Source organism: Callospermophilus lateralis, unplaced genomic scaffold, assembly GCF_048772815.1.
Source record: "Callospermophilus lateralis isolate mCalLat2 unplaced genomic scaffold, mCalLat2.hap1 Scaffold_52, whole genome shotgun sequence".
Classification (NCBI taxonomy): Eukaryota; Metazoa; Chordata; class Mammalia; order Rodentia; family Sciuridae; genus Callospermophilus; species Callospermophilus lateralis.
This window is the reverse complement of record NW_027514454.1, coordinates 152,993-160,090: the sequence shown is the minus strand read 5'-3', so window position 1 is coordinate 160,090 and position 7,098 is coordinate 152,993. Positions and strand designations below refer to the sequence as shown.

General features: G+C 40.9%; 1 pseudogene; it reads right to left on the bottom strand.

Annotated features, from left to right (window-relative positions):
• Nucleotides 1-4,804: 4,804 nt before the first annotated feature.
• On the bottom strand, nt 4,805-6,272 carry LOC143387239 (zinc finger CCHC domain-containing protein 14 pseudogene; annotated as a pseudogene).
• Between the last annotated feature and the right edge of the window lie 826 nt (nt 6,273-7,098).

Below are 7,098 nucleotides of genomic sequence, written 5' to 3'. Positions count from 1 at the left end.
TAACATGAATTCCCAAGATGATTTTAACTGCTCTTTGACTTCTAATCCCTGTGTCCTCTGTTCCTGTTCTCAGATTGACCTGTGACCACACCCATCATTTTGGTCTGATTCATCAGTGTTTTTTTCCAGCTAACTCTGGACAGGAGAATATATTTATTTATTTATTTATTTTCAGTGCTGGGCTTAGAGCTCCAGACGTTGTGTGAAATACATGCACCACATCCTGCCCTGTCTTATCCATTTTAAAAATATTTTTCAGATATTGATGGAGCTTTATCTTTATTTTATACATTTATACATGGTGCTGAGAATTGAACCAACTGCCTCACACTTTCTAGACAAGTGCTCTACTTCTGAGCCGCAACCCAAGGTGTCTTATCCATTTCTGAGCCACCTATTCTTATTTCCACTTCTTATTTCTTATTCACTTTTGTGATTACTTGTTCACCTTGTTTTTTTCTATAATGAAAATGAGACATATTACCCATTATATTGCTCACTCCTATTTTTTTTTTTTTTTTTGGTACTAGGGATTGAACTCAGGGGCACTCAAACACTGAGCCACATCCCCAGCCCCATGTTGTATTTTATGTAGAGACAGCGTCACACTGAATTGCCTAGTGCCTCAACTTTGCTGAGGCTGGCTTTAAACTCATGATCCTCCTGTTTTAGCCTCCCAAGCTGCTGGGATTATAGGCATGTGCCACCGAGCCTGGCTTTCCCATTTCTACTTTTAAAAATGGATGAGTATAATGTTTGCTTTTTCTTTAAGACAAATCAACATTTCATAAGACAAATATTTTACAATTTGAAAATCAAATTTAATTTTAAAATTTATTTAGTAAGGCACATAATGAGATACAGACATCATAACGAACTTCTAAAGAAAATAGTATATACCACCTCACTATTCTCAACATATTCTGTACATGCAGTTTGACGAGCTTAATTGTAATTAATTTGTTTATTAATTGACTCTGGATTTACATTTTTTGAAGGGGAACTGCATATAATTCTGACAATGTTAGCTTAATAAATGAAGTAGATTTTAGCTCCTGTAGGTCTCCCTTTACAAGTATGAGTATGCCATAGAATATTTAGTAGAGCATATTTCTTTTAATTTTTATATTTAATCACTTTTTACTACTAGTAGTTTTCATATTTTAGATCCGTCTTTATAGACTACGTCACTGCAGATTTATGTGAGGAAAGATGTAAAGCCTGCCATATAACATGTATCCTGTGTGAACATGTCGAAGGTATATGAATGCATGTGTGTAACAGTGCTGGTCACAAAAAGGAAAAGAATGTGTTGTTCACACTTGGTCTGCATTTTATCTCATGATGTCATCCAGAAGCTATTCACTTCATGATTTGAGTACTAACAAGGTTCCTTTTCCTTCCCCTCTCGTTTGCAACCTTTAGGGTATGCTGAATCTAAATCTTGTTCCTCATGGCTATGACCTTTGAACTTCTGCTTGGGTAAGAACTAAGCTTCAGGTAATCATATTTGCCTGAAGTAAATGTGAATTAGAGCCACAAGAAGACCATTTTGTATAACTTATTAAAGTTAAATATGCTGGGAGCAATAGCACATGCCTGTAATCCCAGCAGCTGAGGAGACTGAGACAAGAGAATGGCAAGTTCAATCCCAGTTTCAGCAACAGTGAGACACTAAGCAACTCAGTAAAATCTTGTCTTTAAATAAAATACAAAATAGGGCGGGGTATGTGGTTCAGTGGTTGAATGTTCTTGAGTTCAATGCCTAGTATTAAATAAATAAATAGAGTAGCAATTCCAAATGTTAGAAAGGATATGTATCAACTTTAATTTTTTGTAATTAACTAATGAGAGAACAAAATAAGTTTTGGAAAACTGATAATTTCTTATAAACTTAATCATATACCTATACGATAAATCAACAATAACACTGTTGGGAACTTACCTAAGAGAAATGAAAACATATGCCCATGGAAGACCATTATGGAATGTTCATAATAGTTATGTTAATAATAGCATAACTCTGGAAAAAACTCAAATGTCTCTGGTAGGAGCATGAAAAAACAAATTGTGGAATGATCACATAGTGGAATACTCCCTGGCAATTCAAAGGATGGGCTCAAGAGACATGCAATGATATGACTGAGCTGCAAAACCCTGTTGAGTGAAAGCAACTAGCATTGTTTATATCATGAAGCTCTGTAAAAATAAGAAAAGTATAATACACAGAGAGAATGTGAGCCTGCTGAAGTAAGAAATACTGAAGGACTAACGAAGTTGGCAAGATGGCAACAGGGAGATGGGCAGATGTATGCTGTTGAAGGCCAGGCTAAGGGCATGGGAATTGATCATACACTTTTGTTCTTAACTGGTTATTTAAGATGGGGAGGTGGAAAAGAGAAAGTTGCCTCAGAAGCACAGCTTTGAGGTTCTCCCTAGACCTGAAGCAAGTAGTGGCAATGAGGAGACTCAGGCACATTCCTACCTGCTATAAAGTAAAATTCAAGAAAATAAAGAAAATGATCATATTCATTTTTATAGTATTTCCTTCTCCAAGAGTCTACTTCAACACTGTGCTGTGTCCATCAGATTAGCATAAGAGAAAACAATAGTTTTCGCAGAGACAATTAGTTCACAAAATTTAATGGATACCAGATATTATTTTAGAAAAAAAATCAATGGAGACTATAACACTATAAAATGATATGCAAAACTGCACCAAGAGATATTTTATTCTCATATGGAGAGCAGAAAGGCTGGGAAAAAGGAAATGGGAACACACACTGTAAGAAAATACAATCTTGAATTTCTCTCTATTGATGGCAGGTGGATGGAGCAGAAAGGATGCTTCTCCCTGAGGGCCAAACTTGCAGTAGATATATCCTTGCTACTTGGTCTGTGGCCGGCTGCCTATGGGCTGATGAGAGGGGATAGTCAGGTCACATTTACAAGGCTCTAGCAGCTGGGATTAGAAACTCCCCGCTGTGATCTAGTCAGCATCTAATTCAAGTCCATTTACTGACACAAAAATATCCTTTAGAGGTTTCTGTTGATTTTTTTCCTACACAATATAAGTCAATGTTTAAGTTGATAATTTTCCACTTATCCTAATCACAATTAGTTTTCAGATAAAAAATATTTTAAGAAGACTTTGCTGTTAACACTATAGAGGATAAAGTCTGAACAACAAAGATTTTACAGAAATCAATTTAGAGCCCTTGAAGTAAGTTGCCCTTGACAATCTATCTCCTGCAGACAGTCCAAAGCAGTATGCACTGAAATGTGCCTCTTGTTCCAGATGTCATCCTGGAACATATCCTGATTAGACTGTCATCCTCAATACAATTTAAAAAAGCCCTTTCAACCTCTTTCTGCCTTTTCTTAGCCAGACTAAAGTTACCCTTTTGCTTTAGAAGTTCTCTAGGAGCCCAGCACCAGTTTCAAGAGTGGAATTTCTGCATTTAAGTGGTTCTCTCTGTCTTTAGGATTTCTAGTTACCTTGGGGGTTTGCTGAGTCCAAGTTTGTTTAACTGAACTCCTGCATCACATGGTGGTGATGGTAGTTTCACTTAAGTTACCACTGCAGTCTACTATGCAGAGCAAAACGTGACTAATCCAGCCTGAGAGGGGAATAGAGCTGTGCATCTGGTTCCAGGTCTTTTTGCAAGAAAATCAGTCCAGTATGTGGTACCTGTGAGACTACCGTTGGATGGGTGGAGCCCACTTGTCTAAAATCAGATCCATGCCAGGGGATTACACCACGAATAATTATGCCTCCAAATGGAAAATTACAATCACACAAGGGGACAATCAGTGTTATTAATTGCACATTACTTCAAGTTTCCCCCATTTCCTTCGTTAAGTTTGCTTGTCTCCCTAGATTCAACTCTAAAAGGACACTGAAAAAGATTTGGCCAGTTTTAAAAGAAATTAAATTGTATACAAAGAAACTTAACAACTAAGAACAAAACCACAAATCTACTCTCTCTTCTGTACAGCATAAGGGTTTCATAGAGGCCATCTGAATAGCATGCAATGACACTAACTCAAAGGCAGGAAGGAGGCAACAGACATTATGTAGAGGGACACTTCAGACCAAAAGGGGAATAATTTGGATAGAAGCTCCTCAATATGGCTGACCTTTGAAACATCTGAGGAGCTTTTCAAATACCAGCAGTAATATAGCTAGGAGCCACCTATAACCAGGGGGAAAAGTGGGGATGGAACTAACTTGCAATTTGTTGAATTTTCCAATTGATGTGAGAGAAATATCACATGGTAGTAAATTTTAAGCTACCAGGATGCCGTCTGAACACAGATTTGGGAGAATTAGAGCCAGGACCTGCAGGTTGTAGCAGATCACTCAAGAGTCAGGACCTCACCCTGAGACTCTGCTTTCCATGGAAGGGTGAGGCCTGAGGGAGGGGACAGGCAAATCTTCCCACAGGTGATGATAATAGGCAGCCAGTTTGAGAATAGCCACCCTCCTCCAATTTATTACTTCCAGGTTTCTGCTTGCACCTGTCATCACACCTGTAGCAAGGTCAGGGCATTTTCCTTCAAACACTGCCACCTTAGGATAATGTGCTTGGTGGAAGTCTCTTCTTTTCCTCCTGCTGCCTTACACTAAGTTGCTCAGAGAGGGCCTGGTATGGATGGTCTCCAAAAGAAGATAATTTATCCAAAATCAAATCTTAAGATAGTATTTGAGACTTATGCTAGGCCATGAGGAAATGGTTTAAACCACCATTATTCACTTCAAGAAGCTTCTAGTCCGGAGGGAGAAGAAGAGGGATCATCAGTGTCAGGAGAGTGGGGGAGAGAAATCCAAAGGAACTTTGTTGAAGATGCTGTTTAGCTGATAACCCCTTGTTGCCTCTGTTGTAACAAACAGAAAGCTAAATGCCATGTGAAGGGCAGTACTGGTCATCATGGTGGCAGCTGTGATGGTGGTCTGAACTACCAGGGCTATCTGCTGTGCCATCTTCAGCACCATGTGTAGAGGGGCTGCAGGCACAACTTTTGTCAAGGGCCCACAGCAGATAGTGGATGACATGGAGTTGCTCTCGGAGAGTCAGGAGAGGACCTGCACAGGGGGATGGGGTGTGGATGAGGGCAAGGTGTTGAGCATAGCACTACCAGAGCTCTTGTACACCTTAATACCACTCCTGGGGCCAGACCATTTGCCCCTTTTATTCCAAAGAAAACACTAGTGCACAAAGGATGAGAGGAACTTCCTGTTGGCACCTCCTCTGTGAGGTTTGTGCACACAACTCAGCATTCAGTTGGGTGCCAGGTGTAAGGCTGTGGGCAAAAGCTGTAGGGGCAGAGGGTGATGGCTTGCTAGTCAAGGGCTGTAGCCAGCCTCATTTTGCACAGTCAGACTCCTTGGGCCTGAACTATTTGGCCTTGACCTTAGTCACCATCAGTGGACTGGCCCTAGTGTACCCCACCAGACACGTTGGGCCTGTGCAGAGTGAGTGTGGTGGCCATGCTGCATGGGCAGAGCTCTCAGTGAAGTGAATCAGGAGCATCACAGACTTTTCCTTATCTGAACCCTCCAAGTATACATGTACAAATATATTGTTCTTCTTGGAGCTATCTGAGCTCTCTTCCTCTGTGAGCACACCCATGGAACTGGAGGAAGAGCTGGAGTACTAAGAAGATCTGCCCTCCTTTGACATCCTGTTTACAAGCTGGTCTACCTCCATCCACTTCCACCAACCACAGATCTGCAGCATGACCACCACACTCACCCTGCACAGGCCCAACGTGTCTGGTGGGGTACACTAGGGCCAGTCCACTGATGTTGACCAAGGTCAAGGCCAAATAGTTCAGGCCCAAGGAGGCTGACTTCCCTTTTTCCAGCTCCAGTTGAGTCTTAAGACTTTTTTTGCCCTCATAATGAGGAATTCATACTTAGTAAGGCTCAAAAAATTCACCAAGGTGAGCTGCTTAAAGACAGGGTAATACTTGTGTGAGTGCAGATTTCTGAGCTAATCCAAAATTCTGTTTTGATCCTGGGGCTGAGGGGCCTGAAGACCAGAGGACATAAAAGAATCACAGGTGGGGTGTCCTCCTGGGCCTGGTAGACCAGTACTGAGTGAGCGCCTCTAGTGTGGGAGCAGTAAGGCAAGGTAAGGTGTATTGGATGAGGGCTGTAAGTGGTGTGCTGGGCTCATCTCTGGGAGGATGGGATGCTGGACACTCCACACAAAGTCCTTCAAGACACAGCCTATCATGGCACTTACTTTCAGAAGGGAAGGGTTGTGTCACTCACATCCTTTGTGGGTAAGGGAATAGATACCCATCAGAAGGATGGGATGGCTGTGAAATAAAAGTTCTCAAAGTAAAGTAATATATCAGAAATAAAGACAAAAGCCAAAAATGTTTTTAAAGTAGAGGCATGACTGATTGAGTCCACCAGAAGGATATGGTTTTAACACAGAATCAGCCCCTACGTGTTTTATTTATAGCAATACAGATTATTGGTGCTTGCTTTTGTCAGGGGTTGTGGAGAGCAGTGACATAGAATGGGAGAACAGTATCTGAGATTAGGATGACTCTGATGTCTTCATGGCTGTGGCATGCTCAGTTCCTGGGGAAGTTTCCATACAAAGTGGAGGATGCCCAGTTGCTGTGGTAATGCCCTGTATCAGGAGGCCCTGAGCCCCAGTCTTATCAGCTTCAATTTTAATCTTAGGCATACAGTTCCTGGGAATAGGGAACTCTCTTGCTAGGCAAACGTATGTTTCACCACCTTTCCTGAACCTACCTTCCTAATAGTAACTCTTTACAAAATATACTGTCTTGAGAGCTACACAAAGTTCCTAACATTGCATATTGCAGCTGTAGAGCTCAACTGTGGAATAAGCTGCATAATGTTGCTAAATCCATAACTTTCATGAACACAAAGAATATACTTGAATAGTTTATATGTTTATATTTGTGGGATATCAGGGATTGAACTTGGGGGCATTCATCCACTGAGCCACATCTCCAGCCCTATTTTGTATTTTGTTTAGAGACAGGGTCTCACTGAGTTGTTTAGTGCCTTGCCTTTTTTTTTCTTTTGCTGAGGCTGTCTTTGAACTCATG